Below are 21785 nucleotides of genomic sequence, written 5' to 3'. Positions count from 1 at the left end.
CAACCAGATTCAATGCTCCTCACTAATCCTCATACAATGTTAGGACGGCACACAAAGAAAACCCTACTCAGTGGTAAGAGTGTGAAGACTACAAAGTCGCCCATTTTTAACTGACATGATTAACTGTTATGAAAGAGCTGAGGAAAGAGAAACATTGCTGCACCTTATATCCAAAAGTACTAATTCTTAAGTTGAAAAAGGACTAATGAACTGTCAAAGTGGAAAGATAGATACTAACGCCCCAACTGGACTTTTACTACACAGGCTTCTCCTAGCCCTTAGTAATGTAATAATTTTTTGATAGCTTGATACAGACTGTACTATTAGAAACCTGATAAAAATTACTAATCTACACAAGGCTATCTCACTGTAAGTTACTTCTCAGTACTTAATGCAAAATGTGCCACTGTGGGAGCAGCTATTCAAACGAAATTTACTAATGAACGGTTGAACAAAGCAACAGTGCAAGATATGAACAAATGGTCACAGACGGGAAGAATTTGTCAACTACACATCCATACACCAGACAAAACATGATATACCTAACAGACAGGACCAGACGCCTACAGAAAAAACCTATATACTAACCTTCCAGATTATTACATGAAGTAACAAAAAACGTAGTCATAAACAGAGTATACTGAATGATGCAGTAAATGCACACGGATCAACAACTCGGCGAAAGCATAACTTTTTTAGGGAAAAATCTCCAGCAACACCACGAAAACCGCGTCAGATTGCACAATTCACAATCCCGGCGGTAACAAACAAAGAGAATATGTAACAAAGAGTATTAGACAAAGGTATTAGGTAATACGATGAGTACGCAGCAAAGAGTAAGTACAGTGACAAGTAATAAACGATTGTACAAACTGTGACAATAAAGTTAGGTGAATAGTCCAGTACTATCAACATAGATGAACAATGCACTACAGCGACCTTACTGTCATTCGCAATAGTCCCCTCCCATACTATGCACTGCTGAGATCGGCAAAACATGTCCTGAAAACTTAGCAAGAAGGCTTCCTTTTGGATGGTGTTCAAAAGACTTGTCACGTTTCGTTGGATGTCAGGAATATCGTCAAATCTCCTTCCTTTCAAAGCGAGTTTGAGTGGTGGGAATAGGAAGAAGTCTGGAGGATTGAGATCTGGCGAGTGTGGGGAATGTTCAAGTTGCACCACCCCCTTTTTGCCATGAACTGTTTGAAGATATTCGCTGTGTGTCGCACGTCTTCACGGTTAATCTGCAGTTCATCCGCTATCATGCGCACAGTTAATCGCCGATCGTTCGTTATTAATGTCCTCACCTTCTCAATGTTTGCGTTACTGACGGCGATCGTCGGTCATTCACTACGGCAGTTGTAAGAAACACTTTCCCGGGCTCCTCGAAAACGAGCGAATCACTCCCACACACAATTCAAGGGCATTGCTTGATCTTCATAAACACGCACCAGCATCGCATGCGTTTCTTTCGGTGTCTTGCCAAGCTTAAAACAAAACTGTGCATTGACCTTTTGGTCGTTCGTGCTCCTGTTCGCAGTTCAGAACCAACGCACTAAACACGCACTGTGTCAAAGAAGTCGTACATGGAACACACACGATGCTCAACTGATCAACGTTGGGAGCAGGTGGTCAAAACCTACTGCTACGCAGGTGCAGCGTTGCACGTCGCCGGTGTTGCCGGATCGACCGTTCTGACTTCATTCACCGAACATTTTTGCCACAGGTTGTATTTCGCCATCAACGTCACTCGAACTCAGTATGCTAATTTCGTAATTCGTTCAGAACAGGGAGCAAAGAATACAGGGAGTACGCCGCGAGACTAATATGGCTATCGCTTGAAGACAGCGACTACATCACCGATAGTTGGGCCCACGAGAGTTGAAGTCTGACGTTTAACGCCACGTCGCCACCGGCGAGAAACAGTTGACTAACGCTGCTCGAAAATGGTCTACTGCTATGGTAACAATAACAGAGATGCCAAATTTATGAAAGCTATCGCCACGTTGGTTGACTTGCTCTCAGTCACTTTTGGGATATTATACGGAGTAATACTGGGTTAGCATTATTAATTGTTGCTGGTTTATGTAATAATTTAAGTGTTTGTTTCCTGATTATTATTTTCGTTGTTAGTTTATTTTTCTTGTAAGTTAATCAGTGGCTATTTGTATAGTTCTATTCTCTATTTAACATGTGAATTTGTTGAGGTTATCATCAGTTTAGTGAATATGAAATATCATATTTATCAGCAATGACGTGTTCTATCTTAAATGCCGGAATTATTAGCATGGGCTTAGGAACGGGTCAAAGGTTATTGAATTGCATTAGACCAACATAGTTGATTAAAAATTCAGCCTGTATGAAAGGGTGATATGTCGCAAAATGAGGTAACAATTACAACGCAACGTACTTCGTAGTTACTGCATTCGCCGCTTAAATGTCAGACTTCAACTCTTGTGAGTTCAACTATACGTATAGAAACACATAGCAATTCTTAAGTTGTGGAAATATACACTCTAAGAGATTTTTCGGGAGAAGAAAACTTCGAAACGCACATTTATGCATAATCGTTTCCAAAATAACGCGGAGATTAACTGTAACAACATTTTCTGGCCAACAGAGCTATTAATGATTTTTTACTAAGCTCTAAGCGGTTCTCATGACTCGCAGACTTAAATCCACTCGACGAAAGCGTAATATTTTTAGGGAAAAATCTCCAGCTACACCACGAAAACGACGTCAGATTGCACAATCCACAATCGCAGCGGTAACAAAGAGTATTAGGCAAAGGTATTAGGTAATGCGGTGGAGTCGGGCGGATGCCTTCCTTTCTTGGATGTTCTAGTAAGAAAGAAATCTGACGGTTCTTTAGGACATACCGTATATCATAAGCCTACCCACACAAATCGTTATCTTCATGCAGATTCTCACCACCATCCAGCACAAAAGCAAGGCATTCTCACGACACTCAACAAGAGGGCGAGACGAATTTGTGAGCCATCAAATATCCAGGTGGAGATGGACACACTCAAAGTCACATTCAAAGGTAATGATTACAGCGATTTGCAAATTCATAGAGGCCTGCATCCCAGAGAAACGACCAAACAAAGCTCACAGAAGGATAAAGCGACGGGATCTGTCTAAATGCCTTACATTTACAACACCACAGATCGAATTGCCAAGGTCTTCCGGTAACACAATATAAAAACCGTGTTTGGCACCGTCACTAAAATTGGTCGCAGTCTGGGTAAAACCAAGGACAAATCGCCCCTACTTTAAACCCTGGGGTATACGAAATTCCCTGTACTTGCGCTAAGGTATACATTGGCCAAACAAGCCGGTCCGTTGGTACTCGTATCAAGAAACATGAACGAAATATTCGTCTCAACCAGATAGACAAATCAGCAATAGCTGAGCACGCTCTGTCGTCGTGTCATGATGTCGTGTTCCAAGAAGCTCGAGCTCTTACCCACACTAGACACTACAGGTCCAGGATTATACGGGAAGCTGTGGAAATACGTAGAAATCCTAACAATTTTAACAGGGACAATGGCTATCAATTAAGTAATACGTGGTTGCCAGCCATTAAGGATTTACGTAGGTAGTTCCCTTCCTTGTTACTTCACTATTGTTATTTCGTTTCGGGGTTTTCCAAATTCGTACGTTCCTCATCGCCAGATGTTTCATTCCAGGCTTGTGTCAACGCCATACTTTCATATGTGCGTACACCTGTTATGTTATGTGACCCTCTCGGACTGATTTTGACGGTTCCGACAGCTTCCGCTTGGAACGCTAGCGCTGTACCGCGTCCGGGAGCCATCTGGTGACGAATGAGTGTACCACTTCCACTTCTATGATATAGTCTAAATTCAAACCTCATTGTCTGAGAAGCCTTTCGTGTGGACAGTCGAAATTTCCTTCCGAAGACGCAGAGCAATATTCTCTACGAAACGTAAAGAATTTCACCTTATTTTCCTGACACGGCATAAGCCCAAAAGCCTATATCATGTCTATAAGTACGGGCCGTGAAAGCATCATTGGCACCATTAAAAACCTCTACGGGGAGGATACTTATAAGAAGGCTTTATAATTCAGAAAATTAAGGGGAAGAAAACTATTCTTTCTTTTTTATGCTTCCTGCTGAGATGTCACGACCATTACATTATTCCCAACTGTGTGAAGCTGAAGCATACGTTAAATACTCCGGAGGCCAGGAGAATATATCAACGCACTAGCAGGGCTCTTTTGTAATCGAGAGAGTGCATTACACTCGTAATGAACTGGACTCATTCCCGCAAGAGTTGTTTCGTTTACACCTGCTTTTAAGCAACACTATCTTGCAGGAATTGTGGTTGTCTTTCGATAGCATTACTGCTATACAGGCTGAACGCAAATTCAACCAGGTATCATTCACACAGAAATCTAAGTTCCTCCGACTAGCTCAAAAACAGGCGGTCCCTTGCACGAACCCGGATGCTAGTAAAACTGTCGTCAAATTTTCCAAGAAATCCTTGGACGAGAACCAAACGGCAGTTCTAGCTAGGGGTCTTAATTTTGCTGTCGCTCCCTCTAAAATTCTCACTGAGGGGTTAATTACTTCCGTTGAGGCGGCCATCCACACACTACCTACGGATGAGGTTGAGGTGTTAAGACAGAAATGTATGAGATTCATAAGGTTTGCTGTTGTACCCGCGCCCAATTTAACAAGAGGCGAGAGGATAGCACTGAAGGAACTTAGCGATGATTCAGAACTGACCATTCTCTCAGCTGATAAGCGTAATGAGACAGTGGTCATGGACACTGACGAGTATAAGAATAAGATCTCGGCTATATTGTCAGAGTCTGTTTGCAGACTAAGTTCACGTGACCCTACCAATCGTATGTCCAACGCCACCGTGAAACTCTTAAGGCACTCTTCAGTTCCCAAAGAGGAGGCTAAACAACTATCACCGGGGAACGCAGTGCCACCTAGATTATATGGACTTCCTAAGATCCATAAAGAAGATGTTCCCCTCAAACTTATTGTTAATACGATAGGTTCTCCTGCGTATGCCCTGGCTAAATACCTAAGCAAATTGCTTCAGCCACGCATAGGACGTACTGAATCATATGTCAGGGACTCTAGGTATTTCGTCAACATGTTGTCAACCATAACCCTTCAACTTAATGCACTTTTGGTGAGTTTCGATGTGGAGTCCTTGTTCACTAAAGTTCCGATAGACTCGGCCATGTGTCTCATTGAACATCTGTTCCCTAACGTATTACTAACCTACTTTACCACTGTATGACTTCCAGCTATTTCTTGTGGCTGGGATATTTTGCTAACAGACGGACGGAGAGGCTATGGGAAGTCTACTTTCGCCCTCAGTGGCTAATTTTTTTATGAGCATTTCGAGGTGGAGGCTATTGCTTTGGAGCCCGTCAAACCTATGATATGGTGGAGGTATGTTGATGGTACAATTGTGGTCTGAACAGAAGGTCCTGAGAAATTTCATCTATTTCGAAACCACCTAATTCAGCAACATCCTTCAATTAAATTCACTATGGAGATGGAGTCGGACGGAGGTTTTCCTTTTTTGGATGTTCTAATAAGAAAGAAACTGGACGGCTCCTTAGGACATACCGTCTATCGTAAGCCTACCCACACAAAACGCTATCTTCGTGCGGATTCTCACCACCATCCAGAACAAAAACAAGGCATTCTCACGACACTCAACAAGAGGGGGAGACGAATTTGTGAGCCATCAAATATCCAGGTGGAGATGAACACAATCCAAGTCACGTTCAAGGGTAATGATTACAGCGATTTGCAGATTCATAGAGCCCTGCATCTCAGAGAAACTGCCAAGCAAAGCTCACAGAAGGAAAAAGTGAAGGGAACTGCCCACCTGCCTTACATCACAACACCACAGGTCGAATTGCCAAGGTCCTCCGGTAACACAATATAAAAACCGTGTTTGGCATCGTTGCTAATATTGCTCACAGTCTGGTTAAAATCAAGACAAATCGCCCCTACTTTTGTATCCTGGGGTATACGAAATTCCCTGTACTTGCGCTAAGGTATACATTGGCCAAACATGCCGGTCCATTGGTACTCGTATCAAGGAACATGAACATAATATTCGCCTCAACCAGCCAGACGAATCAGCAATAGCTGAGCACGCTCTGTCGTCGCGTCATGATGTCGTGTTCCAAGATGCTCGAGCTCTTACCCACACTAGACTCTACAGGTCCAGGATTATACGGGAAGCTGTGGAAATACGCAGAAATCCTAACGATTTTAAGAGGGACAGTGGCTATCAACTAAGTAATACGTGGTTGCCAACCATTATGGATTTACGTAGGTAGTTCCCTTCCCTATCACTTCACCATTGTTATTTCGTTTCGGGGTTTTCCAAATTCGTACGTTCCTCATCGCCAGATGTTTCATTCCAGGCTTGTGTCAATGCCGTACTTTCATATGTGTGTACACCTGTTATGTTATGTGACCATCTCAGACTGATTCTGATGGTTCCGACAGCTTCCGCTTGGAACGCTAGCGCTGTACTGCGTCCGGGGAGCCATCTGGTAACGAATGAACATACCAGTTCCACTTCTATTATAACGTCTAAATTCAAACCTCATTGTTTGAAAAGCCTTCCTCATGGACAATTGAGATTTTCTTCTGAAGACGAAGAGAAAATTTATCTGCGAAACGTAAAGTATTTCTCCTTATTTTCTTGATACGGCATAAGCCCAAAAGCCTATATCATGTCTATGAGTACGGGCCGTTAAAGCAACAATGGCAACATTGAATCCACTCTCTCGCTAGTTGACTATTTGTACTATAAACGAATACACTATAGTGTTATTTGCTGTAAACTGATTATCTTCAAAATGGTGAGGAAAGCAACGGGAAACTACCTCACTCCTCATTCCCCTAGTACGCCTCTTCAGTGAAGTCTAGGCTATTTATGACAGCTGTTGGCGGAGCTGCAGAGGATCAAACCAGCCTTCAGGCTGAATACCCAACATACAACATACATCTTCAAAATCATCATCATCATCATCATCATCATCATCATCATCATCATAGGTTGTTCTGCCTTCCGGCAGGTCCCATCGTGGCTGTGACCTCCATATCTCTCGATCTTGTGCCCTTTTCTTCACTTCTGCATAATCTTCCTTTCTTTTCCTAATGCTGTCTAATAACTGATATCGTCTCCCTCCTCTTCCTCGTTTTCCTTTTATCATCCCTTCAATTGCTACTCGTAGTAAATGAGACATGTAAACCTTCACCAGATATTGGCAAAGACAGGGAGTAGGCTATTAATAAGAGCATACCGCAATATAAATGATTGAATGGAATGTGCAATAAATCACCAAACTTGGCTTAGCAATATTGTTTACCACATATATTAGAGTGGTGGAGGTGATTATTGTTTTAATAGGAAGTACACCAATCAGTGGGAAAAATGCAAGAGGTCCAACACTTCAAATGTGAAGGTATTGGCCAAAGAAAGACATAGGCCACGAAGGGCATGAAAATGATACTCTCTAACATTCCACAAGTAATACAAACGGTTTCGGAAGAGAAAAAGAGTTGACCAAAGGAGGATGATCAGGACAGATGCAAGTGAGGAGCCTGAAACAAATGTTATCAATGCAGGACTCAGCTAAGGGATCCGTGGACGCCAACCCACACTCCAAAGTTAAGGTCTCCTTGGGCCCCTTTTAATTGCCTTTTAAGACAGGCAGAAGATGCCGTGGGCCTTATTCTACCACCCCTACCCACAGGGGACACATATTTTAGAGGTGATGATGGTGATCATTATTTTAAGAAGATGTACAACTGGGTAACCTTCCTCTATTAACACTAATTAGAAGAAGAAATAGAAGGGATCAGACACTTCGAGAAATTAACGTATCGGCCAAATTTTATTTTAGCAGAATTTTCACTAATATGTGTCATTTGCATTCTGTAGGTAAGAAGGAAATGCTACAAAAATAGCAGGAACTGCATTTTCCTTAAAAACAACCCCCTTCATGAACCGATGAAATATTTCAGGTTTGCAATCTGATGAACATATCCTGATGTAAGGAGTAGGTATACAATTACCCATTCCAATGGCTTTAATCCACTCTCCTCTCCTTTCCTCATTAACTCTTTCAGCCCCAGTGATAACAATTGTTATCACAAACTTTAATGGGAATATGTCCACAGTTACGTAGGCCAAATACATTATGGACAGTACTGGACACTTCCGTATTCTCTCGTACTCAACTGAGAGACACGTTGACAGTGGCACACCTAGCGGCCAGATTAAAACCACATAAGTTGCATGTTAAAATTGATAGAAATAATGAAATTAAATAATTATTTTTGCATGTTCTACTACGAAAGTTGAATGTTAATACTGATAGAAATAATGAAACTCAATAATAATTTCCTTTTGTCCGAATCCTTGGCTGAGTGGTCAGCGTTGAGGCCTTCTGTTCCGATGGTCATGGATTCGATTCCCGGCGGGATCGGGGATTTTAATCGTGTCTAATTAATTCTTCTGTGTAGGAGACTGGTTGTTTCTGTTTGTTCCAAAACTTTCTCTTCATATTCAGACAAAACTACACTTCCAACCACCACATAAACATTCAATAGTGATTACTAGACCTCGGAACTTTAGGTGCTTCAATGTTATTTAGCTGCCTAAAGTAGGCTCTCAGATAGGTTCTAAAATATTTTTATGCAGCTTCAATTTTGATGATGGTGATTTTTGTTGTTCAAAGGGGCCTAACAGCTAGGTCATCGGCCACAGATTCAATTTTAGGTATGCTAATAAGCATCAATTAAAATATAATGTTCATTTTGCTCAATTGACAATTATTCGTTAGGGTGAAATGTAAAACAAGTTTCACTCACCTCTTTGCTGCAAACGTCACAGAATGTAATTTTACCATCCGATGTGAAATCAGGAAAATCTTGTAACTTTTATAACTAAAGGCGATTTGGAACCTGACACTTTCGGCATGATTCACACACTGAACAAACGGGAATAACGAAATGTTCAAATGTTCTCGCAGAATGAAATGGAGATTTTTATTCCAGCAGGTCAGTGGACGCTCTCTCCGGCCTCGTGACAAACTACGGAAGTAATCGCTGCGAGAGATTCTTCTTTCCGGGGATTGTAGTTTACAGCTTCCGATTTTAAGATTTGTTTAATTTTGTTTAAGATATTGAAAACGAGTCAGCAATTATTTTATTTTCTAGGAATATATTAAAAGCATTTTAAACGATTTAGGAAAAATAGGAATGATAGGAATATAGGCAAATATTTTTCCAAAATCAATTCAGGCATTTTAGGCACTATAGAACCACCGTCTCTAACCTTATAAATACATGTGCTACACAGCCCGCACCCACAGCCCTAATGATCTGGAAAAAGCAGTAGAATGAGAAGATTTTTTGTATTTTGTTTTAATTTTCTTCATGAAATTAATCTAAGATAAGAATACTTGTTGACAGCTAGATGTTAAACCCAATGTGATTTGTACACTAACATTTTACAATATTGGAAATTACTTACAATATTTTGTCTCGAGGAAAGCATAAAAAAGATCCCGATAACTAAATAAGTTCAAAGTTATTACAGCCATAAAGAGTAAAAAGCTTACCAAACATGCTTCAGTGCTTGTATGATTGTATTTCCAAAACTTTTGTCACCGGATAAATTACATTTTCGCAAAAATCTTCTTCTTAACGCAAATCCAAGGTCAAAACTTCATACTACATCAGCTACCCTCAGTTTCAAGGCCGTCCCGCTAGGTGATTTGGCAATCAATGTCTTGCGATATATCGCAATGTGTTACGTATTCTCTACAGTGTATAGGGTTATCCTGAACTAGTACCAATAGGTAGCGCGCGAGTACTACTCGGACTACGCCATTCCACCTTCATTTGTTTCATGGCTTGAAGGTTAGAATATCGCTGTCATTTATTGCATTAAATGACTCATAAGTACTATTGTGGTATCCTGAGATTCAGTGCAAATGCCGGATTACTGTTGTGTGCCATTGTGCAAAAATCGAGGCATGCTATTTTCGTTCCATCAGATTCCGTAAGACGTCAAACTTAGAAAACAGTGGATACATTCAATCAGAAGGAAGAATCTGAAACGCAGCCGGATTACGAAGAATGATAGTCTGTACAGCACATTTAGGAGCGATGATTATAGAACGAATTTATTAGGTATTGTACCATGAAAAGTTGTTGGGCTATTGAGCATGGGAAAGGTCTCAGGTAGTGAACGATTCTTAAAGCCGGGACAGGGAAAGGAGCTCGCAGGGCAAAATAATAGATGTTATGTTGCTAAATGAAAATTTATTCAAGAACCTAGGAGCAAAAATGACCTTCTTATCTCGCATTTAAAACGGCGAAATGTATTGAAAATATGTTCTTTCATATATTAACAAACCAAACCCCCATGGCACTACAGCCCTTGGAGGGCCTTGGCCTGCCAAGCGACCGCTGCTCAGCCCGAATGCCTGCAGATTACGAGATGCCATGTGGTTAGCACGACGAATCCTCTCGGCCTTTATCCTCGGCTTTCGAGACCGGGGCCGCTATCTCACTGTCAGATAGCTCCTCAATTCTAATCACGTAGGCTGAGTGGGCCTCGAACGAGCCCTCAGGTCCAGATAAAAAATCCCTGACCTGGCCGAGAATCGAACCCGGGGCCTCCGGTTGAGAGGCAGGCACACTACCCGTACATCACGTCAACCCAGAATTGAAATTCAGAAGACTCTCCGCTATAAATGAATTTGAAAATAAACATATTTCTTCATGAAATACGTAAGTTGAATGTGGTTTCATAAGTCTTTAAAATATTCAGAAATAAACATTTGTTTTCATAGATCACTCTCATATGAAAACTAAAGACTTTTTAACTCCATGCCTAAAGTCTTTTTCAAAGTTTCACATTTCACCGTAATATTTGAATAATTGGAAATTACATTATTTTGAATCTCCTAAAGTCTGTTTAAATTATTCAATTAATTGTCACTCGAAAATGAATTTTCACTGGAAAGTCAATTGGAACTTGTAATTTGTGGTTAACGTAGCACTTTAAAAGAATGATTTGAAAATAATAAAAGTACCTCTTCAGTAAGTCAATGATTGTCTAGAGCAATAAATAGTTTTTAAAATCATCACTTTATTTTTCCAGTTTAAAATGCTAAATGCACTCATATCACCTGAGAGTTGCTGTAGGCTGGAACTGGTGAATGCGGCTCCACGAGCAGCAACTGGAACTCCAACGATGTTGTCAGCACCACGTCGAACCAAATACATTTCCAACGTCGTACCATGTTCCATGTCCCTCGTTGTATCACGTATTACATACCTCGTCGAACCACGTACCGCCTCCAACGTCGTACTATGTTCCACGTCGGGTCAGGTGTTGAGTTGATATGAGGCTTGGCACTCTGTAAAGATTTCTGGTGTCGTATTGTAACATATCGCCATATGCCACATATTATTATGAGTAACACACAGGGTTCATTAAAAAAAACGGATTATTGCATGTAGGAGGAAAATGGCTGTTAGGAAGCTATACTGCGCCTAGTTAGAGTGAAGTCGGTACCAAGCATGGATAGACGGACATTTTTCGACGTGTAGGCGCGGAGATTCTGTCCGCTGGTTAACATTTTCAACCAACCACGTGCTGGAGTGGGGAGAACCGAGCTTCCGGAGCTGGCAAACTGCAAGCGAAATGGAGACAACTTGACCCAACCTGGTATAAAATTTCATTGGAATCTGTCAGAAGATATCCGTCACGGAGCCATATTCCACAGTTTATTCGTATGGAGAAAACGAGACTTGAATTGTCATATGCCTGTGAATAATAACATTGTATAATTATGCCTGTTTCATGTGTATTACGTTCAAACCTATAGCCTGGTTTGAACCTGTTTTGGTTGTGGGACCGGAAGGCCAGTATTTACGGGGCGAAGTTCTTTGCCAGGACGGAGGAAGGAAGGTGGTTGAAAAAGAACTTGGAAAGGGGAAGCCGCGCCATGTTAGAAGCTCTGTTTGTTTTAATTATGGTGTTTTAATTCATGTAATAAACAATGATCTGGACAGTTACCTCTGTCTAAAATATTCGTATTTGAGTAGTCGCCAGGGTGCGGGCTGGTGAATGACTGTATACGTTGCTTACTTCAGACTGTGAGTGATTTTCTCATTATATTTTAGGCGTCTCACGTATGTACTTTGGTCACGGTAGCAACGAGTGATCAGGACGCGGGCGCGGAATACGCGTATGCCGTGTGTGTACCGTCTTATATATTGCCGTTCTGAAGGACAGGAAATTTCCCGCAATCTAATGGTGCATTTATTTAACTGTAACTCTGTTGCACAGGTTGTTGCCTAATTACAACCTAATCATTAGGGGTGGATCCCATGTGCTTGTTGCTTAAAGAAACGGCGAAGAAGAGGACTTCCACAACAGCTATATTGGAGGATACCGAAGCCTACTGGAGAATCATGGCCGTCTTTGGACTCGAGAGGAAGAGGCTTCGATTCCTGGAGATCACTGAGATGTCAGGTAAGGCCTGAATGACACCAGCGGTCATGTGACCGCCGTTGCTGGTTCCTGTCGTCAAAGCTAAGCTTTCTAATGTCCATTAGCATGTTGTAGTTATCAGATAGATATACTATAGGCAAATTAGATTTCTATGTAAATATTTGTGCATATTTAAAGTCAGCCAGTGAGGCGTATGTCTTGATTTAACTTCAGTAAAGTAAATGTGTTCATAAGCTATAGCATGTATTAGCTTGGGACGTGAGTGTGTTATATAGATAGTTGGGGTTTAAAGGGAATAATTAGGATATATTTAGTGTTGTGTGAATTTATTCACTGGGGACATGTTTCTGTCTGTGTGTTCTACGACTTCATTTGAGATTTATTTGGATAGCGTCCTCACAGAATTTTTAGGCCTTAAGCCTTAAATGTCGCATGGGAGCGAGGGTTATGTTTTCAGGATTAGAGAAGGATTTTTCTTTATCCTTTATTTACTGTCATCACTGCACGCAGCATGCATTTCAGGTACCATTAAGACGTGCGACAGAGCTGTGGACACCGTCGAGTGAATTAAGATCTTTAGATATGCAGGGAAAGCAGATTTTGGAGTTGATACGGGTCGGACTTATGTGACGCGAGTTGTAAGGCAAGAGGATGCTTATATATGGATAACGGGGGGGCTAAAACTAGGAGAGTGTACCTAGGGAGTGAAGCCAAGAGGCCTGAGCGCCCATCTGTGTTGAATTAAGTGGGGGTCGAACCCACGTTACGTTGAGCAAAGAGCTCGTGTAACCCGAAATGGCTAGTGGGGCCAGATATGTGTATGAGATAGGCAGTAGCCCTATGTATTTGCTGAGGTCGAGGTATTATTGTATGTGATTTCGCCGGCTGTTGAAAATAAGAGCCGAGCTTGTTATTGTGAGGAGAGGAACCTTGTCTCGGGTACGGAGACCTAAGCCAGGCAGGCCAAGCTGGCTAGTGAATGAATGAAGGCCTTAGCTGACAGCGAGCAACTGAGTCCAGCCTGTTAGAACAATTCTAAGAAACCTGCAGCCCCTTGCTAGCCCGTCGTGTTTTGGTTTGTGTGTCACAGCTGTATGCATTCCTTTCAGTGAGGGTGCAAGTCGGAAGTATTGTGCCGGGCCAGGTGCTATTGGTCTACGCCCACATATAGAGGCTGAACTCAGATTGATATCCCATTATATGCATTTTCCCATGTGTCCTTTGTTTACAGGTGTCTGTGTGTGTACATATGTTTCTCTGATGGTGTTGTGACCAGTGTTTTATTGTTTATTTTGCTTAACCAACGTTGTTTAAATGTGCGTCTATTTTAGCTCGTAAGCTAATAGCTGGGTTGTAAGGTTTCTTAACCAATCTCATTTGCATATGGCTCGGGCCATATTTAGAGTCTGTGTTTTTCTTTTGGAAGGGAGAGTAGGATGGCTTGAACAAGAGGTTTATTTATCCCCGTGTCCGAATATATTTGCATCGGACCGTGTTTATATGAAGTTAATGTGTATTTGCCTAATAGTGTATTTTCTGCTAACGCGGCATTTTCTTGGACAATTTTAGTATTGCGAAAGTTAGACATGAAATTAGAAAGTTTAGCGGCGGCGACAAACCACTCGAATGTAACGCGTATCCAAGTACATTTCCCCTGTGATCATGAATATTTGTTCCTCGGGTCGTAACCCGATTTATGTAAATTTGATTCACTTGTTGTATTTTTCAAATAATGTGCTCGGCACAGGATTTCTTTGGCCCAGAGAGGTCGTTGGTTCGTTTAATTTTTCTTCATTTGTGACATTTAGTATGAATGATATCAATGTTTTATTGAATAAATCTATCTTTGCCTTTTTTGGGGTTCTTATTCACTAGAATATTGACCGTAGATCCTGTCCTGGTACTAATTTAGTACGATTCATATTATTGCTTGATTTATTTTCTCCCAAACACATCGAACCATTCCACGCGTTCTTTCCGCTGTAGCTAGCCGGGATAAGGTTCAGTATAATGTTGTGGACACACGAGAAAGTTCAATTGACACTGCATCGTCGGTGTTAAAATATAGCACTGTCTGTTTAATTGAATATTTGCAAGTCAAGAATGAATAGCATTCATAATTCATTTAGAATCACGTGAATTTTGAGTCAGAGTTTACAATGTGCACTTTGAAACACAGCCCGTTATCTAACTTTAAAGTAATGCTCACTATTAGAAATATTTATGGCTTTTAAAATGAATTAAAGCACAGTCTTAAGTGTTTGAAACACACGTCACAGTTCGAAGTACCCACAGTTTTTTATATATTCACACTTCATGAAAAATATGAGTTTTTAAAGACACAGTCATGTAATGCAGGGTATTTACACTAGAACACAAATGTTCTCGACATTCAAAACTCGTTGTATCGGGTTCGAAGCGAAACGTAAAGTTCAAAGTTTATGGATATGGTGAGTGTAAGTCCAGTCCATGTCCTATACACACACGATGCGTTTAACTGTCTCTAGCTATCACCAACACAAATCTTAATGAAGTTTCCAACGTCATTTATTTTCACTTAAGTCACTATTTCCTAAAAACAATATAAAATTTCTTTAAGGTTTACTCAATTGTTTGCTATCACCGTTCAAACACTAGCCATATCTGAGAAAATTGTTCTCACTCGGATATGTTAATTACTGAGTTTCTGATTGTCAAAATACTCTAAGTTATGAGAAGTCACAGTTCAATGTTAAACACACGCAGAAATTTTTATCAAGTTCGGAAATGTCACCGATAGTAATAGAGTTCGAATTAGCACTCGCAGTATTTTCCAAGTCCATAAACTGCAGAAATTATACTAAGAATAATACTTATAATATCAGAGTTCCACTTGATACACGCCGGATATTCAAAGTCTGTAATGCTGTAACGATTTTTTAAGCTATTGCGAATGACAGAGTTCAACTTAATGCACGCCTAATTTGTACAATTCCGCAGCACAGCAGAACATTTATAAGTGTCGTCTTAGTACACGCCGGATTTTTCTAAACTCTTTTAGCTCGGCAGAAACCTTACAACTTCGACGAACAACTTCCCGTAACGCGACATGGCGACAGTACCATCGGACATGGTCGAGCTGTGGATTGCAACTGCTTGAACTCCCCCAAGCGACGTTCTTATATACTGAAAGTTGGCTGGCTCTCTGCTTCAAGCGAAAAAAGTGCTTGTTTTCCACCTTAATATCTCGGAAACTAGTAGGTGGATTTACTTCAAATTTTGGCCACTTTACGTTAAAAATATTAGCTTCACACTGGTGTCCTTCATATTTTCGTTGTTAACTGCATTATTAGATATCAAAATTGATCGATTGCATTCTAGACGGGTGAGTCGGCAACACAGCGCGATTACGTCATCTGGCCGGTTCTCTGCCTGTGACGTAGCGCTGTCGGTCTCACTCCCATAGCGAGCAGCTGAGTCTCAATGTTCGCTTTGCACGCTAACTCCAAATGCTAGGGCTATCAACTCGTAAATAAATTACGAATTAAAAATGCAATGTGCCAGGCCGTAGGCATTCCTGGTACATGTTCCTCCCGCTCTGGACAAAGAAAATTGAGAGGATTTTCTTTACTAGTTGTTTACTCTTCCTGCTCAACATACTTCATCAGGTTAGAATCATTGTACATTCCTTCCATCCATGCAGGCAATTTGATAAACCACATTTCTCAGAATGGCGTGAACACGATATGGTCCGACGAACAAAGGGCAGAACTTTGCATATATCCGTCGTTCATGATTTGAAGTTACTGGTTTACGAATTAATACCAAGTCTCCTTGATTTAAGGGCCATCAAAATTTTCGGTAACGTTGACGTCGCTCCCGAATAATGGCTGCATGTCATATCCGTGTTAAGGCTTTCTTAATTTTGACCTGTTGAGAAACGGCAACGTCAGGTGGAGAAGGGAGAATTCCATCCCATGGTCTCCCAGGTGTTACCCCATGATGCAAGCTGAGGGGAATGTCATTGATGGATTCGTGCACTGTAGAATTCAGTACCTCCTGCATGATGGGCAATACTTCGATCCATTTCCAATGATGATCACTGCAATATATCCTACAGAATTTAGCTAATTCCCTAATGATTTTTTCGGCGGGATTAGCCTCGGGATGCCTAATGGAATCCATAATATGACGGATTCCCATTTCGTCTAGAGCTTGTTGAAATTCAACAGACGTGAATTGCGTCCCGTGGTCCGTCAACAATTACTCTGCTTTCCCCATCTCAGGAATGACGTTGCCTTTTAGTCTCCTTAAGATATTCCCAGCGTTGGCTTTCTGTATGGGTAACATCATCATTTATTTTGAAAATACATCTACTACCACAATAATATATCTGTTCCCCTGGTCGCCTTGGGGAGGGGCCCATGCAGATCGATTGCCATTATCACTCCGGGTTTCTCCAGAATCAGCGGTTTTGGAAACACTCTTAGCAGGTAGTTGTTAGGTTTGAATCGTTGACATGGGTCACAAGACCGCAAGATTCGACGCGCATCCTTCCTAATGTATTCCCATGTAAATTTTTCTCTGATGAGTCTAACAACTTTATCAGTGTCGGGATGCCTTGAAATTGAAAGACAATGCCAAACAATAGCATTCCTGATCTTCGGCGGTGCATAAATTCTATACTTGGTTTTAGTCGGTTCAATGTATTTCATAATTAGCCCATCCTGGAAACAATATCTTTGAGATACATGTTGAAGGCGTGGATAATCATCATCATCAACATCTGGAATTGAACCGGTGAAAAACCTTATCAACTCCAGACATTTGACATCACTCGTTGCATTTGAGAAACGTACTGCAATTTACGAAGAAATTCTTCGTCAACATCGCTGACTACCTCTATCTGATGAACTTGAATTACATCAGTGAGATTGCGTATAAGCGCATCTGCCAAGATGTTCTTGCGACCTGGTTTGTGCACTACAGTTAGATCAAATTGCTGGATTACAAGAGCCCATCTGGTAACCCTCTCATTAGTCATATCTGAGGACAACATGAAATTTAGGGCCTTATGGTCAGTGGTGATCGTAATAGAATATCCATAGACAATATTCTTCCAATACTGCAATGAGTAGACAATGGTTAAGGCTTCTAACTCTGTAATAGTATTTGATTTTTCATGAGATCTTAGTTTCCGTCTCATAAATGAAATGAAGAGTCGATGGTTGGGGTCTTCTTGTTTCAATTTACATAATACTGCACCTATTCCAACATTACTGGCATCACGTTCTATAAGGAATGGCAAAGAAAAGTCAGGATAAACCAGTCGGGCTGAATTCTTGAGCAGGTTCTTAGTGGCGATGAAGGCTTTGTCACACTTTTCTGTCCATTTCAATCTGTTGTTCTTCATTAGTAGCTGTTGAAGAGGAGCAACATTCTTTGTATAGTTAGGACAATGTTGGGCAAAGTCCTAGAAATTGCCTCACATTCTTGATCCGTTGAGGTCTTGGAAAGTCTATTATGCTTTGGATCTTAGCTGGGTTAGGCTGGATACCATTGCCACTTATTAAATTATCCAGAAATATGACAGAAGTCTGAAACAGTTGGTTCCTCTGGGCATTAATTTTGAAATTCTCCTCTTCCAGCTCTTTCAAAATTAAATGCACATCTTTGACATGTTGTTCTAGAGTCTCTGATGCTATTAAAATGTCATCAACATAAATCGTAGTGATGGCCTTAACTTCAATGGAAAGAGGTTCCTCTAGTGCCCTAATCAATACAGCTCCCGAGTTCTTGACTCCGAATGGTAAACGGTTGCAAACATGAACAAACATGAAGCCCGTAAAACGTCTGCTTTCAGCATCCAGGTTAATGTGGTAGTAGGACGAAGTTCCATCCAGGCAGCTAAAGAAGTTCATCCCATGGAACCTTCTAATTATGCCCTTTATCAAAGGAGGACGGTCATATTCCAGTACAAGGCTATCGTTAAGGGCACGAGCATCCAAACATATTCTGATACTGCCGTTTGGCTTACGCACAATCGCAGGAGGATTAATATATTGTGTAACGCAGGCTGAGATTATTCCATCTTCTGTCATCTTATGGATAAGGCTGCTGGCTTCATCTCGGAATTTCTCCGGACTCGAATAGGGTTTCTTCTTATAAGGGGAAAGGTCCGTGACATTAAAATGATATTCGTGACCCTTTATCTCTCCCGGTTTGTCGTCAGATACACGGGAAAATGTATTAAGGACCTCTTGTTTAGCCATTTCCAATTGTACCATTACGTTACAGTTGAGATGGACATTAACATGGAGATGCAGTGGATAAAATGGCGCGGAGCAGATTCAGGCAGCGTAAATATATATGAAGTGTATCCATGTGACATGTTGATCGTAATTAGAAGGCGGAGACTTCAAAAAAGTCCGGCGAGGAAGAAAAAAGTTTCTTAGATAGAACAACTATGGTCCTTAAGAATAATTGAATTTATTCTATCCCTAACTACTTTGTAAGAGAAGACCGCAATAAAAATAGCAATTTTCACTGCTACCTAAGAAGAATATTATCAACGCGTGAGAGGAAGCCGTGAGATAATATACGTTCGAATGAAAGGTTTTAGTTATTTACATCTGCGAAAATAATTCAAGACGTGAGGAAAACGTATTCACTTCGTTTAAAAATATTGAAGTAAAGAAAAGCTACGGACCAGTAAAAGATTGGAAAGAAAGGGCCAGTCGCATCATAATAAGTGGGCAGATACCGTCAAAAAACTGCAGAGATATTATTTAGAAGCCCTAATCAACATTCAGTATGCGATATATTTGACGAGAACAAGCCCATTTGGAAATATATAGATATTTAGACTACTATCTTTGAGTATTAAGAAATACCAATAGATATTCATACGTTCTAGAAAGCTTAAAATGGAAGATCTAGATATGTATTCTGCTCGATTAATGTTGTCTTCATATTGCATGGACACCGGAGTCATGATGAAACACACTTAAACTGGTGGAGGAAGACTACCTGAGATGCTTTAGCTCAAGCCAGACTGCCAAGACCGATGCCCAGCTGTGACGTAAACGAGGACCAAGGCTGATTGCTCAGATATGTCATAAGAAGCGAACGGGAGCCAGCAGCTGAGCAGTCGAGGCGAGATAAGTTATAAGTTACCAAATTACCAGTTCAAAGTTATTTGTAGTCGTTGAAATAAAACAGTAGGAGTGCAGAATTGCCTACAAATAAATTTTATGTGCCAGTAAGTGAATATCAGTGCTAGATTTTAAGAAATTAACCGCAAGCATGTGCCAATTTGAGTAATAGTTACACCGTGCTCGTAAGATGATTTAGGGTTATTGTAAACACATACGGAATGTGAATATCGATGTTTATGTACCAATCTACTCGGAAAGATCATTTAGCGTTGAACTACGCGAGGTTAAGAAGAGAGTCTGTGAATTACGGAGTAAAACCTGGATATTGCAAAGACCAGATCGGCAGACATGGCCGTCATAACTGTATTATAAGAAGAAATAGATTAAATATTGGTAATTCGCCGTTAATAAGAAGAATATGTCATCGATTGACTAGTAAACCGTAATGAAGGTGTTGTTTAGAAGAAATGAGACGAGAATTTATATATGCAGATGAGTCTGGAAGAAGAGATATATGAGAATTATGAAGTAATAGTACTATTGGGAAATATTAATTGTTCCTTGTGTAAGCAATGGTTGGAAAATGTTGCTACGGATTTATGTGTTAGTTACGGTTATTGTATGGTAAATAATACCGCAAGCAGCGAGGTCAGGTCATGCTCATATGAATATTGAGGTACAGTCCAGGTGATTAATGTTCGATTGGTAGTATATCATGAGAGATAATGCTAGGATAACTGAATCTCATACTTTATGGAATAGATATAGGGATATGAAGGATCATCGCCTTACAGAACAAACGTTTCACAATGTGAAAATAGATTGGTCAATCGAATTACAACGTAATATTGGCACAGCGGTAAATGATATAAGAGTTTATTTTAATTGAAGTAGCACGTAAATATGTAATCCACAGCACGATTTTCATAGTTTGAACTGATTGGTAATTCTATTATTGGCACTTACTGATAAAATATTGGATTTCTACTGGTATGTACGAATGAAAATGATAATAATATGCTTGGTATTAGTATAGACATAGTTATTTAAAGTGTGATGACATTTTGAAACCTTACTTAGGAAACTTATTGTTTATCTCGTGTCTCGAAAAAGTTAATACAAAACTCCAAACAAACCAAATATGAAGAAACACTACTCCCTCCTTAAATAAAGAATCAATCCTCATTTGCTCCATGAAATACTTGTAAAATGATGAACTGAGTTTATTCAACCAAGTAATAACGACAAGTTGTGAATGAAAGGTTATAATTTACCCAGTTTCAACTATGTTAATGGAAATAATTTATATATTCAAGTTAAATATGTAATGTAACTGCATTTTCTTTTCTCTACAGCCCTCAATTCGACTTTTATTTTGTTTGATATCATATTAGCATGCTAATAAATGAGATTTATGATAATTTCTGCGTTTTCTTTCTGAGAATAGGTAATAATATGTAGTCATAAGGTAGCATAAGTGCTAATAGTAATAATTTACGATATGATATGAGCGATGTCATGGATAATTGCTTGGTTTTGGGGTTGAATGATTAATATGCGGATATATTTACTCTTCAACGGAACCTGCGATCACATTAATATATTTTGAGGACTAAGTAGATATATTTTTACCCTGAGTAGCTAGCTGGAACATATACTTCCTACCACTGTACAGGATTTATGCAATTAAACCCCGTTCTTGAGAAGATGAGTGAAAGAATGATAGGTGGAATGGTGTATGTATTTTGGCGCACAACTGTGAGGCAAGATTGAATAGAGAGATACCACGGGACTCAGAAATAAACATAGGGCCTGGATGAATGTATTTTAGTGGCACAACGTAAGGCAAGACTGAAGAGAAAGACACCGCGGGAGTCAAAAATAAATATTGGGAACAGAGGCTTTGACTGATATTAAGGCATATGAGTTTCGCTTTCAACGGTGAGGCAAGATTGATGAAGGAGAGGATGACAGACGTGGTCCCGAGTAGAGAAAGGTAGCACAGTTGGAAATATAGCCATGATAGGTAACTGGAGTACAACTGTAAGAATTGATTGAAGAGAGAGATGATGCCTGATAGATTTTAAATATA

The 21785-nt window shown here is 40.3% G+C and overlaps 1 protein-coding gene across 1 annotated transcript in view; it reads right to left on the bottom strand.

Moving 5' to 3' along the window:
- The window catches only part of Ide (Insulin degrading metalloproteinase), a 644148-nt gene extending 643403 nt beyond the window's left edge, over positions 1 to 745 (bottom strand). The window contains exon 1 of the mRNA XM_067140877.2: positions 589 to 745. The gene's annotated coding sequence lies outside the window, so the exon portion shown is untranslated. The remainder of the gene's footprint in view (positions 1 to 588) is intronic.
- Positions 746 to 21785: the final 21040 nt, after the last annotated feature.

Source organism: Anabrus simplex, chromosome 2 (assembly GCF_040414725.1).
Source record: "Anabrus simplex isolate iqAnaSimp1 chromosome 2, ASM4041472v1, whole genome shotgun sequence".
Taxonomy (NCBI): Eukaryota; Metazoa; Arthropoda; class Insecta; order Orthoptera; family Tettigoniidae; genus Anabrus; species Anabrus simplex.
This window is presented reverse-complemented; position numbering and strand designations above follow the sequence as displayed.